This window comes from Elephas maximus, chromosome 1, assembly GCF_024166365.1.
Source record: "Elephas maximus indicus isolate mEleMax1 chromosome 1, mEleMax1 primary haplotype, whole genome shotgun sequence".
In the NCBI taxonomy this organism is placed as follows: domain Eukaryota; kingdom Metazoa; phylum Chordata; class Mammalia; order Proboscidea; family Elephantidae; genus Elephas; species Elephas maximus.
In genome coordinates this window covers 62,773,890-62,787,915 of record NC_064819.1, presented here as the reverse complement: position 1 = coordinate 62,787,915, position 14,026 = coordinate 62,773,890, and the positions used below count along the sequence as shown (strand labels likewise).

The 14,026-nt window shown below is 39.3% G+C and overlaps 1 protein-coding gene across 4 annotated transcripts in view; it reads right to left on the bottom strand.

Moving 5' to 3' along the window:
• The window catches only part of CAP2 (cyclase associated actin cytoskeleton regulatory protein 2), a 209,245-nt gene that overhangs the window by 178,057 nt on the left and 17,162 nt on the right, over nucleotides 1-14,026 (bottom strand). The gene's annotated exons all lie outside the window — the stretch shown is intronic.

Here is a 14,026-nt window from a genome sequence, read left to right as displayed (position 1 = left end):
GAATGGAGGTCCCTGGTGGTACAAATGGTTAATGCGCTTGGCTGTTAGCCAAAAGGTTACAGGTTCCAGTTGATCCAGAGGCACCTTGGAAGAAAGGCCTGGTGATCTACTTCTGAAAAATCAGCCACTGAAAACCCTGTGGAGCACAGTTCTACTCTGACACACATGCGGTCGCCATGAATTGGGATTGACTCAATGGCAACTAGTACTGGTAAATAAAGTTGAGGAGTTCAGTGTTTGATGATCTGAGTTTGAGGTATCTACAGTGATATTTAGATGACAGTTGGCAGTTGGAAGTAGGGACCTGAAGCTCAGGAGACTTCTAGAATGAAGTTATAAGCATTGTTGCTGGTGGTGGTGCCATTGAGTTGCCATCATAGCAACCCTATGTACAACAGGACAAAATGTTGCCTGGTCCTACATCATCCTCTCAATTGTTTCCCACCTAATAACAATACTTGACTCAGGATTCTTTGGAATATTAAAGGAGATGATGAGGTAAGCTTTGTAAAAATATAAAGTGATGCATAAGTGTCATTATAATTTACCCCTGAATGTTCCACAGCATTCATCACGGTGATTTGCACCCAGTGAGTGCTCAATTCATGAATTATTGTACGTGTTACCACATTTTCTATTCCCCAGACATAATCACCATAACATCTCATACACCACACTTCTAAGACCATGCCACAGCACCAATAAAAATGCAAACACTACTGACGGAAAGCATGAAAGCGGGGATATAATTTCATGTAGTCAGCTATTTCTCACGACATGACTAGAAATATTTTTCTTTAGTGAAATCTGTCATTTCAGTGTTAAGAATGTCATTCTCTCTGGAATGATGAAGATAATAAGGTTTGCTAAAATCACTTCTACTCTCAAAATATACTCGCTTTCATTGTAGGATTTATATGCAATTGGATAACATATTCAGTAATTCTCTTAAAAGAAAAAGAAAAACGCTCAGGGGTAGTTCTTAATTGTTAGGTCAGTTTTGTGCACGGAAATTGTCAACAAGTTCCAGGGTAAGCATTTGATTTAAAATAGCCAAAGTAATTGATCTGGCCCAAGCACTTTCCTCCAACCCCCCTTCTGCTTCTTTGTGTGTCTTCAGCCTTCTGTTCTAATTCTGTTCTGCTGTTGACCACTGTCTTACTTACCTAGTGCTGCTATAAAAGAAATACCACAAGTGGGGAGGCGGGGCCAAGATGGCAGACTAGGTGGACGCTACCACGGATCCCTCTTGCAACAAAGACTCGGAAAAACAAGTGACTCGATCACATATATAACAATCTACGAACTCTGAACAACAAACACAGATTTAGAGACGGAGAACAAACAAATACGGGGAGACAGCGATTGTTTTCAGAGCCAGGAGCCAGCGTACCAGCGGATTTTCTGGAAAAACTAGTTTCCCAGTGATGACTAGGAGACAGCAGTCCATATCAAACCACATAAAGAAGCAGACCATGACAGCTTCTCCAACCCCCCAAACAAAAGAATCAAAATCTTTCCCAAATGAAGATACAATCCTGGAATTATCAGATACAGAATATAAAAAACTAATTTACACAATGCTTAAAGACACCACAAATGAAATTAGGCTAACTGCAGAAAAAGCCAAGGAACACACTGATAAAACTGTTGAAGAACTCAAAAAGATTATTCAAGAACATAGTGGAAAAATTAATAAGTTGCAAGAATCCATAGGGAGACAGCATGTAGAAATCCAAAAGATTAACAATAAAATTACAGAATTAGACAATGCAATAGGAAGTCAGAGGAGCAGACTCGAGCAACTAGAATGTAGACTGGGACATCTGGAGGACCAGGGAATCAACACCAACATAGCTGAAAAAAAATCAGATAAAAGAATTAAAAAAAAATGAAGAAACCCTAAGAATCATGTGGGACTCTATCAAGAAGGATAACTTGCGAGTGATTGGAGTCCCAGAACAGGGAGGGGGGACAGAAAACACAGAGAAAATAGTTGAAGAACTCCTGACACAAAACTTCCCTGACATCATGAAAGACGAAAGGATATCTATCCAAGATGCTCATCGAACCCCATTTAAGATTGATCCAAAAAGAAAAACACCAAGACATATTATCATCAAACTTGCCAAAACCAAAGATAAACAGAAAATTTTAAAAGCAGCCAGGGAGAAAAGAAAGGTTTCCTTCAAGGGAGAATCAATAAGAATAAGTTCAGACTACTCAGCAGAAACCATGCAGGCAAGAAGGGAATGGGACGACGTATACAGAGCACTGAAGGAGAAAAACTGCCAACCAAGGATCATATATCCAGCAAAACTCTCTCTGAAATATGAAGGCGAAATTAAGATATTTACAGATAAACACAAGTTTAGAGAATTTGCAAAAACCAAACCAAGGCTACAAGAAATGCTAAAGGAGATTGTTTGGTCAGATGACCAATAATATCAGGTACCAGCACAATACAAGGTCACAAAACAGAACGTCCTAATATCAACTCAAATAGGGAAAGCACAAAAACAAACAAATTAAGATTAATTCTAAAAAATAATAAACAAAATAATACACATAACAGGGAATCATGGAAATCAATAGATAAAAGATCACAATAATCAAAAAGAGGGACTAAATATAGGAGGCATTGAACTGCCAGATGGAGAGTGATACAAGGCGATATAGAACGATACAAGTTAGGTTTTTACTTAGAAAAATAGGGGTAAATAATAAGGTAACCACAAAAAGGAATATCAACTCCATAACTCAAGAAAAAAGCCAAGAAAAATGTAACGACTCAACTAACATAAAGTTAAACATTATGAAAATGAGGATCTCACAATCTACTAAGAAAAATGTCTCAGCACAAAAAAGTATGTGGAAAAATGAAATGGCCAACAACACACATGAAAAGGCATCAAAATGACAGCACTAAAAACTTATTTATCTATAATTACGCTGAATGTAAATGGACTAAATGCACCAATAAAGAGACAGAGAGTCACGGACTGGATAAAGAAACACGATCCATCTATATGCTGCCTACAAGAGACACACCTTAGACTTAGAGACACAAACAAACTAAAACTCAAAGGATGGAAAAAAATATATCAAGCAAACAATAAGCAAAAAAGAAGAGGAGTAGCAATATTAATTTCTGACAAAATAGACTTTAGACTTAAATCCACCACAAAGGATAAAGAAGGACACAATATAATGATAAAAGGGACAATTGATCAGGAAGACATAACCATATTAAATATTTATGCACCCAATGACAGGGCTGCAAGATACATAAATCAAATTTTAACAGAATTGAAAAGTGAGATAGACACCTCCACATTTATAGTAGGAGACTTCAACACACCACTTTCGGAGAAGGACAGGACATCCAGTAAGAAGCTCAATAGAGACACAGAAGACCTACTTACAACAATCAACCAACTTGACCTCATTGACTTATACAGAACTCTCCACCCAACTGCTGCAAAATATACTTTTTTTTCTAGCGCACATGGAACATTCTCTAGAATAGACCACATATTAGGTCATAAAACAAATCTGTGCAGAGTCCCAAACATCGAAATATTAGAAAGCATCTTCTCAGACCACAAGGCAATGAAACTAGAAATCAATAACAGAAAAACTAGGGAAAAGAAATCAAATACTTGGAAAATGAACAATACCCTCCTGAAAAAAGACTGGGTTATAGAAGACATCAAGGAGGGAATAAGGAAATTCTTAGAAAGCAACGAGAATGAAAATACTTCCTATCAAAACCTCTGGGACACAGCAAAAGCAGTGCTCAGAGGCCAATTTATATCGATAAATGCACACATACAAAAAGAAGAAAGAGCCAAAAGCAGAGAACTGTCCCGACAACTTGAACAAATAGAAAGTGAGCAACAAAAGAACCCATCAGCCACCAGAAGAAAACAAATAATTAAAATTAGAGCTGAACTAAATGAATCAGAGAACAGAAAAACAATTGAAAGAATTAACAAAGCCAAAAGCTGATTCTTTGAAAAAATTAACAAAATTGATAAACCATTGGCTAGACTGACTAAAGAAAAACAGGAAAGGAAACAAATAACCCGAATAAGAAACGAGAAGGACCACATCACAACAGAACCAAATGAAATTAAAAGAATCATTTCAGACTACTACGAAAAATTGTACTCTAACAAATTTGAAAACCTAGAAGAAATGGATAAATTCTTGGAAAAACACTACCTACCTAAACTAACACATTCAGAAGTAGAACAACTAAATAGACCCATAACGAAAAAAGAGATTGAAACAGTAATTAAAAAACTTCCAACAAAAAAAAGTCCTGGCCCGGACGGCTTGACTGCAGAGTTCTACCAAACCTTCAGAGAAGACTTAACACCACTACTACTGAAAGTATTTCAAAGCATAGAAAAAGACGGAATACTACCCAACTCATTCTATGAAGCCACCATCTCCCTGATACCAAAACCAGGTAAAGACATTACAAAAAAAGAAAATTATAGACCTATATCCCTCATGAACATAGATGCAAAAATCCTCAACAAAATTCTAGCCAATAGAATCCAACAACACATCAAAAAAATAATTCACCCTGATCAAGTGGGATTTATACCAGGTATGCAAGGCTGGTTTAATATCAGAAAAACCATTAATGTAATCCATCACATAAATAAAACAAAAGATAAAAACCACATGATCTTATCAATAGATGCAGAAAAGGCATTTGACAAAGTTCAACACCCATTTATGATAAAAACTCTTACCAAAATAGGAATTGAAGGAAAATTCCTCAACATAATAAAGGGCATCTATGCAAAGCCAACAGCCAATATCACTCTAAATGGAGAGAACCTGAAAGCATTTCCCTTGAGAACAGGAACCAGACAAGGATGCCCTTTCTCACCGCTCTTCTTCAACATCGTGCTTGAAGTCCTAGCCAGGGCAATTAGGCTAGACAAAGAAATAAAGGGTATCTGGATTGGCAAGGAGGAAGTAAAGCTATCACTATTTGCAGATGACATGATCGTATACACAGAAAACCCTAAGGAATCCTCCAGAAAACTACTGAAACTAATAGAAGAGTTTGGCAGAGTCTCAGGTTATAAAATAAACATACAAAAATCACTTGGATTCCTCTACATCAACAAAAAGAGCACCGAAGAGGAAATAACCAAATCAATACCATTCACAGTAGCCCCCAAGAAGATAAAATACTTAGGAATAAATCTTACCAAGGATGTAAAAGACCTATACAAAGAAAACTACAAAGCTCTACTACAAGAAATTCAAAAGGACATACTGAAGTGGAAAAACATACCCTGCTCATGGATAGGAAGACTCAACATAGTAAAAATGTCTATTCTACCAAAAGCCATCTATACATATAATGCACTTCCAATCCAAATCCCAATGTCATATTTTAAGGGGATAGAGAAACAAATCACCAATTTCATATGGAAGGGAAAGAACCCCCGGATAAGCAAAGCATTACTGAAAAAGAAGAAGAAAGTGGGAGGCCTCACTCTACCTGATTTCAGAACCTATTATACAGCTACAGTAGTCAAAACAGCCTGGTACTGGTACAACAACAGGCACATAGACCAATGGAACAGAATTGAGAACCCAGATATAAATCCATCCACATATGAGCAGCTGATATTTGACAAAGGCCCAGTGTCAGTTAATTGGAGAAAAGATAGTCTTTTTAACAAATGGTGCTGGCATAACTGGATATCCATTTGCAAAAGAATGAAACAGGACCCATACCTCACACCATGCACAAAAACTAACTCCAAGAGGATCAAAGACCTAAACATAAAGACTAAAACGATAAAGATCATGGAAGAAAAAATAGGGACAACGTTAGGAGCCCTAATTCAAGGCATAAACAGAATACAAAACATTACCAAAAATGACAAAGAGAAACCAGATAACTGGGAGCTCCTAAAAATCAAACACCTATGCTCATCTAAAGACTTCACCAAAAGAGTAAAAAGACCACCTACTGACTGGGAAAGAATATTCAGCTATGACATCTCAGACCAGCGCCTGATCTCTAAAATCTATATGATTCTGTCAAAACTCAACCACAAAAAGACAAACAACCCAATCAAGAAGTGGGCAAAGGATATGAACACACATTTCACTAAAGAAGATATTCAGGCAGCCAACAGATACATGAGAAAATGCTCCTGATCATTAGCCATTAGAGAAATGCAAATTAAAACTACGATGAGATTCCATCTCACACCAACTAGACTGGCATTAATCCAAAAAACACAAAATAATAAATGTTGGAGAGGCTGCAGAGAGATTGGAACTCTCATACACTGCTGGTGGGAATGTAAAATGGTACAACCACTTTGGAAATCCATCTGGCATTATCTTAAACAGTTAGAAATAGAACTACCATACAACCCAGAAATCCCACTCCCGGGAATATACCTTAGAGATACAAGAGCCTTCACCCAAACAGATATATGCACACCCATGTTTATTGCAGCTCTGTTTACAATAGCAAAAAGCTGGAAGCAACCAAGGTGTCCGTCAACGGATGAATGGATAAATAAACTGTGGTATATTCACACAATGGAATACTACGCATCGGTAAAGAACAGTGACGAATCTCTGAAACATTTCATAACATGGAGGAATCTGGAAGGCATTATGCTGAGCGAAATGAGTCAGAGGCAAAAGGACAAATATTGTGTAAGACCACTATTATAAGATCTTGAGAAATAGAAAAAACTGAGAAGAACACATACTTTTGTGGTTACGAAGGGGGGAGGGAGGGAGGGAGGGAGAGGGTTTTTTATTGATCAATCAGTAGATAAGATCTGCTTTGGGTGAAGGGAAAGACAACACTCAATACAAGGAAGGTCAGCCCAATTGGTCTGGAATAAAAGCAAAGAGGTTTCTGGGATAAAATGAATGCTTCAAAGGTCAGCGGAGCAGGGGCTGGGGTCTAGGGAACATGGTTTGAGGGGACTTCTAAGTCAATTGGCAAAACAATTCTATTATGAAAACATTCTGTATCCCACTTTGAAATGTGGCGTCTGGGGTCCTAAATGCTAACAAGCGGCCATCTAAGATACATCAATTGGTCTCAACCCACCTGGAGCAAAGGAAAATGAAGAACACCAAGGTCACACAACAACTAAGAACCCAAGAGACAGAAAGGGCCACATGAACCAGAGACCTACATCATCCTGAGACCAGAAGAACTAGTTGGTGCCCGGCCACAATCGATGACTGCCCTGTCAGGGAGCACAACAGAGAACTCCTGAGGGAGCAGGTGATCAGTGGGATACAGACCCCAAATTCTCATAAAAAGACCATACTTAATGGTCTGACTGCGACTAGAGGAATCCCGGCAGCAATGCTCCCCAGACCTTCTGTTGGCACAGGACAGGAACCATCCCCGAAGACAACTCATCAGACATGAAAGGGACTGGGCAGCGGCGGGGAGAGAGATGCTGATGAAGAGTGAGCTAATTAAATCAGGTGGACACTGGAGAGTGTGTTGGCAACTCTTGACTGGAGGGGGGATGGGAAGATAGAGAGAGAGGGAAGACGGCAAAATTGTCACGAAACGAGAGACTGAAAGGGTTGACTCAATAGGGGGAGAGCAAGTAGGAGATGGGAGTAAGATGCATGTAAACTTACATGTGACAGACTGATTGGAATTGTAAATGTTCACTGGAAGCTTAATAAGAGTTAATTAAAAAAAAAAAAGAAAAGAAATACCACAAGTGGATGGCTTTAACAAACAGAAATTTATTCTCTCACAGTTTAGGAGGATATAAGTCTGAATTCATGGTGCCGGCTCCAGGGGAAGGCTCTCTTTCTTTGTCGGCTCTGGGAGAAGGTCTTGTCATCAATATTCTCCTGGTCTAGGAGCATCTCAGTGGAAGGACCCTGGTCCAAAAAACATGCTCCAATCCCGACTCTACTTTCTTGGTGATATGAGGTCCCTCTGTCTCTCTGCTCACTTCTCTCTTTTACATCTCAAAAGAGATTGACTCAAGGCACAATTTAATCTTGTAGATTGAGTCTTGCCTCATTAACATAACTACTTCTATTCCTGCCTTATTAACATCACAGTGGTAGGATTTACAACACATAGGAAACTCATATCAGATGACAAAATGGTGGACAATCACACAAGACTGGAAATCATGACTTAGCTAAGTTAACACACATTTTGCGGGGACACAATTCAATCCATAACAACCACTAAAAGACTAGAGGTTCTGCTTGCTCACACTTTGGACAAAGGAGCCCATATGAAAATGGAAAAAAAAGAAAGAGGGTAAAGTATAAAGAACAGTGGAGTGTGGTAAAGAAATGAAGAGGGAATAAAGGAATGCACGATAAGAATATCAGTGATAGTAAAGTAGTCAGCCCATTACAACCTATCTTTAAACTATGTTCAAAACACAAAAAGCAACTGCCTGGCTCTGAAAAGGAAACAACAGTAGGTGAATACAGGAGAGGAGTCAGAACCTGAAAAAGATACCCATTTGGGTGTGAGTTTCTGGGTTTTCTTCCTTTTTTCTCTCTAGGGTTGACCGAAAGGTAGTAATACATAGAGGGTGTGGGCAGCAAAAAATCTGAGACAATTCCGTCTTTCTGGCCAGAAGACAAAGAATAGGAGTTCCTGCAAGTAGAAGAGTTTGAAGAAAGTACTGTTTTGGGGTTTTTTTTGTTTTTTTTTTTTAATCTCTTTTTTCACTCCCAATGGTAGCCACAGCCATAGAACTGCAGGGCAGAACTACAGGGCAGAACTGCAGCACAGCCTATTAGCTCCAGGAGAAACCCAGTCTTTCTGGTCAGAGGAATGGGAAAAAGGAGTCCCTGTGGTCCAAAGAATATGGGGAGAATCTCTGTTATTTTTTTCTCTCTCCCTTTTGCCCCACTGTTTTGCCCTGAGTACGGCCCAAATTTGGGGGAACGATAATGCAACAGCATGAGCAGCTAAAATTTTAAGAGATACCCCATCTTTCTGGCCAGAAGAGTAGGGAAAGGAGCTCTTCTGAGCAGGAGATTTTAGGGGAAGCCACAGAGAGGAGACTGCTGAAGGAGGGGATCCCCTGATCCTGTATGAGCCAACACAAGTCCCAGTCTCAGTCCTGAGCTGCGCATGTGCAGGAGAGACCCCCAGACTTTGAGAACTGAGCTATTACATAAACTACTTGCTCAAGTCCCAGACTAAGCCCTAAAAAGCACATGCACAGGACCCAAGGCAGAATAACAAAGGCTTTGAAAAACAAACTGATTGGTGTTGGAAACACCACCTAAAAAATGCAAGACAAAATGGATGGTTTGAACCTAACTGGGTTGCCTAGAAAAATACACTACTGAGAATTTTCAAAAGGACCCAGAGTCTCACAATGTATGTTGTTGTTAGGTGCTGTGGAGTTGGTTCTGACTCATAGTGACCCTATGACCAAAACTAAACACTGCCCAGTCCTGCACCATCCTCACAATTGTTATTCTTGAGCCCATCGTTGCAGCCACTGTGTCAATCCATCTCGTTGAAGATCTTCCTCATTTTCGCTGGCCCTCTACTTTACCAAGCATGATGTCCTTCTCCAGGGACTGGTCCCTCCTGATAACATGTCCGGAGTATGTGAGACGTAGTCTCGCCATCCTTGCTTCCAAAGAGCATTCTGGTTGTACTTCTTCCAAGACAGATTCATTTGTTCTTTTGGCAGTCCACGGTATATTCAATATTCTTCACCAACGTGACAATTCAAAGGCTTCAATTCTTCAGTCTTCCTTACTCATTGCCCAGATTTCGCATGCATATGAGGCAATTGAAAACACCATGGCTAGGATCAGGTGAACCCTGGTGGCATAGTGGTTAAGTGCTACAACTGCTAACCAAAAGGTCAGCAGTTCGAATCCACCAGGTGCTCCTTGGAAACTCTATGTGGCAGTTCTACTCCATTCTATAGGGTCGCTGTGAATAGGAATCAACTCAACAGCAACCGGTTTGGTTTTGGAAACCCTGATGGAGTAGCAGTTAAAATCTATGGCTGCTAACTAAAAGGCCAGTAGTTCAAATCCACCAGGTGCTCCTTGGAAACCCTACAGGGCAGTTCTACTCTGTCCTTTAGGGTCGCTATGAGTCGCAATTGACTTGACAGCAATGGGTTTGGTTGTTTTTTTTTTTTAGGATCAGGCATACCTCAGTCTTCAAGGTGACATCTTTGCTTTTCAATACTTTAAAGATTTGCCCAATGCAATGCATCTTTTGATTTCTTGACTGCTGTTTCCATGGATGTTGATTGTGGATCCAAGTAAAATGAAATCCTTGACAACTTCAATCTTTTCTCCATTAATCATGATGTTGCTCATTGGTCAAGTTGTGAGGATTTTTGTTTTCTTTATGTTGAGGTGTAATCCATACTGAAGGCTGTAGTCTTTGATATTCATCAGTAAGTGCTTCAAGTCCTCTTCACTTTCAGCAAGCAAGGTTGTGTGAACTGCATAACACAGGTTGTTAATGAGTCTTTCTCCAATCCTGATGCTGCATTCTTCTTCATATAGTCCAGCTTCGTGGATTATTTGTTCAGCATACAGGTCGAATAGGTATGATGAAAGGGTACAACCCTGATGTACACCTTTCCTCACTTTAAACCACACAGTATCCCCTTGTTCTGTTCAAACAACTGTCTCTTGATCTATGTACAGGTTCCTCATGAGCACAGTTAGGTGTTCTGGAATTCCCATTCTTCTCAATGTTATCCATAATTTGTTATGATACACACAGCCCAATGTCTTTTCGTAGTCAATAAAACACAGGCAAACATCTTTCTGGTATTTTCTGCTTTCAGCCAAGATCGATCTGACATCAGCAATGATATCCCTGGTTCCGTGTCCTCTTCTGAATCTGGCTTGAATTTCTGACAGTTCCCTATTGGTATACTGCTGCAGCCGCTTTTGAATGATCTTCAGCAAAATTTTACTTGCATGTGATCTTGATGGTAGTGTTTGATAATTTCCGCATTTGGTTGGATCACCCTTCTTTGGAATAGGCATAAATATGGATCTCTTCCAGTCAGTTGGCCAGATAGCTGTCTTCCAAATTTCTTAGCATTGATGGTGAGCACTTCCACTGCTGCATCCATTTGTTGAAACATCTCATTTGGTATTCCGTCAATTCCTGAAGCCTTGTTTTTTGCCAATGCCGTCAGTGCAGCTTGAGCTTCTTCCTTTAGTACCATCATTTCTTGATCACATGCTACCTCGTGAAATGGCTGAAGGTCAACCAATTCTTTTTGGTATAGTGATGCTGAGTATTCCTTCAATCTTCTTTTGATGCTTCCTTCAATATTGCAGCTGAAGGCTTGAATTTTTTCTTCAGTTCTTTCAGCTTGAGAAACACTGAATGTGTTCTTCCCTTTTGGTTTTCCATCTCCAGGTCTTTGTACATGTCATTATAATACTTTGTCTTCTTGAGCTACCCTTTGAAATCTTTTATTTGGCTCTTTTACTTCATCATTTCTTCCATTTGCTTTAGCTACTCGAAGTTCAAGAGCAAGTTTCAGAGTCTCTTCTGACATCCATTTTGGTCTTTTCACTCTTTCCTGTCTTTTTAATAATGTCTTGCTTTCTTCATGTATGATGTCCTTGATGTCATCCCACAACTGGACTGGTCTTTGGTCATTAGCATTCAACACATCAAATCTATTCTTGAAACGGTCTGTTAATTCAGGTGGGAATATACTCAAAGTCACACTTTGGCTCTTGTGGGCTTGTTTTCATTTTCTTCAGCTTCAGCTTGAACTTACATATGAGCAATTGATGGTCTGTTCTGCAATCGGCCTCTGGCCTTGTTCTAACTGATGATACTGAGCTTTTCCATCATCTCTTCCCACAGATGTAGTCAATTTGATTCCTGTGTATCCCATTTGGCGAAGTCCATGTGTATAAACAAAGAAAAAAAACCAAACCTGTTGCCATCGAGTCAATTCCAACTCACAGAGACCCTATAGTACAGAGTAGAACTGTCCCTTAGAGTTCCCAAGGAGCACCTGGTAGATTCTAACTGCTGACCTTTTGGTTAGCAGCTATAGCTCTTAACCACTCCGCCACCAGGGTTTCCATGTGTACAGTCGCCATTTATGTTGGTGAAAAAGGTATTTGCAATGAAGAAGTTGTTGGTCTTGTAAAATTCTATCATGCGATCTCTGGCATCATTTCTATTACCAAGGCCATATTTTCCCACTACCAATCCTTTTTGTTTCCAACTTTTTCATTCCAGTCACCAGTAATTATCAATGCATCCTGATCACATATTCGATCAATTTCAGACTGCAGAAGTTGGTAAAAATCTTCAATTTCTTTATCTTTTGCCTCTGTGGTTAATTCATAAATTTGAATAATAGTTTTATTAACTGGTCTTCTTGTAGGTGTATGGATATTATTCTATCTCTGACAGTGTTGTACTTCAGGGTAGCTCTTGAAATGTTCTTTTTGACGATGAATGCAATGCCATTCCTCTTTAAGTTGTCATTCCTGGCATAGGAGACTGTATGATTGTCCAATTCAAAATGGCCAATACCAGTCCATTTCAGCTCACTAATATCTAGGATATCAATGTTTATGCATTTCATTTCATTTTAGAAGATTTCCAATTTTTCTAGTTTCATGCTTCATACATTCCATGTTCTGATTATCAATGGATATTTGCAGCACTTTTTTCTTCTTATTTTGAGTTGTGCCACATCAGCAAATGAAGATCCTGAAAGCTTGACTCCATTCACTTCATTAAGGTCAACTCTACTTTGAGGAGGCAGCTCTTCCCCAGTCATATTTTGAGTGTCTTCCAACCTGAGGGGCTCATCTTCTGGCACTATATCAGACAATGTTCCACTGCTATTCATAAGGTTTTCACTGGCTAATTGTTTTCAGAAGTAGACTGCTGGATTCTTCTTCCTAGTCCATCTTAGCCTGGAAGCTCAGCTAAAACCTGTCCGCCATTGGTGACTCTGCTGGTATTTGAATACTGGTGGCAAAGCTTCCAGCATGACAGCAACATGCAAGAGTTCACAGTACAACAAACTGACAGACACGTGGGGGCTCACAACATATAATAGTCATTATGTCAATAATTCCATCCAAAAATACTTGACATACAAGGGACCAGGCAATTGTAACCAATTCTCAAGAGATAAGACAATCAATGGATGCCAACCTTGAGATGACAGAGATGTTGGAATTATCAGAAAGATTTTAAATGAGCTATTATAACTATGGAGCACTAGTGGCATAGTGGTTAACAGCTTAACAGCTAACCAAAAAGTTGGCAGTTCAAATCCATCAGCTGCTCCTTGGAAACCTTATGGGGCATTTCTATTCTGTCATACAGGGTTGCTCTGAGTTGGAATTGACTCGACGGCATCAGGTTTCATTTTTTTTCTTACCATAAATATAGGAACCCTGGTGGTGCAGTGGTTGAGTGCTCAATGCTTACTGAAAGGTTGGAGTTTCAAATCCACCAGCTGCTTTGTGGAAGAAAGATGTATCAGTCTGCTTATGCAAAGATTTACAGCCTTGGAAACCATATGGGACAGTTCTACTCTGTCCTAGAGGGTTGCTATGAGTTGGAACTGACTTGATGGCAATGGGTAGGTAGGGTATTATAACTATGCTGCAGGAAATAAAGGTAAAAAATCTTGAAATGAAAGGAAAGATAAAACTTGTCAGCAGAGACATACAAACTAAAAAATGTGAAAATTTTAGAACTAAAAAATGGAGCAACTGAAATAAAAAATTCATTGGATAGGTTCCATAGAAGAATGGAGATGACTGAGGAAAGTGTCAGTGAACTTGGCATAGAAATTATCCAATATGAAAAAATAGAATAAAGATTGGAAAAAAGAAAAATGAACAGGGATAACATTACTGTTGTGGGACTTCCAGGAAAGGAGAAACAGATCGATGTGGATAACATATTTCAAGAAATAATGGCCAAAAACTTTACAAATTTGGTGGAAGCCACACATTTACA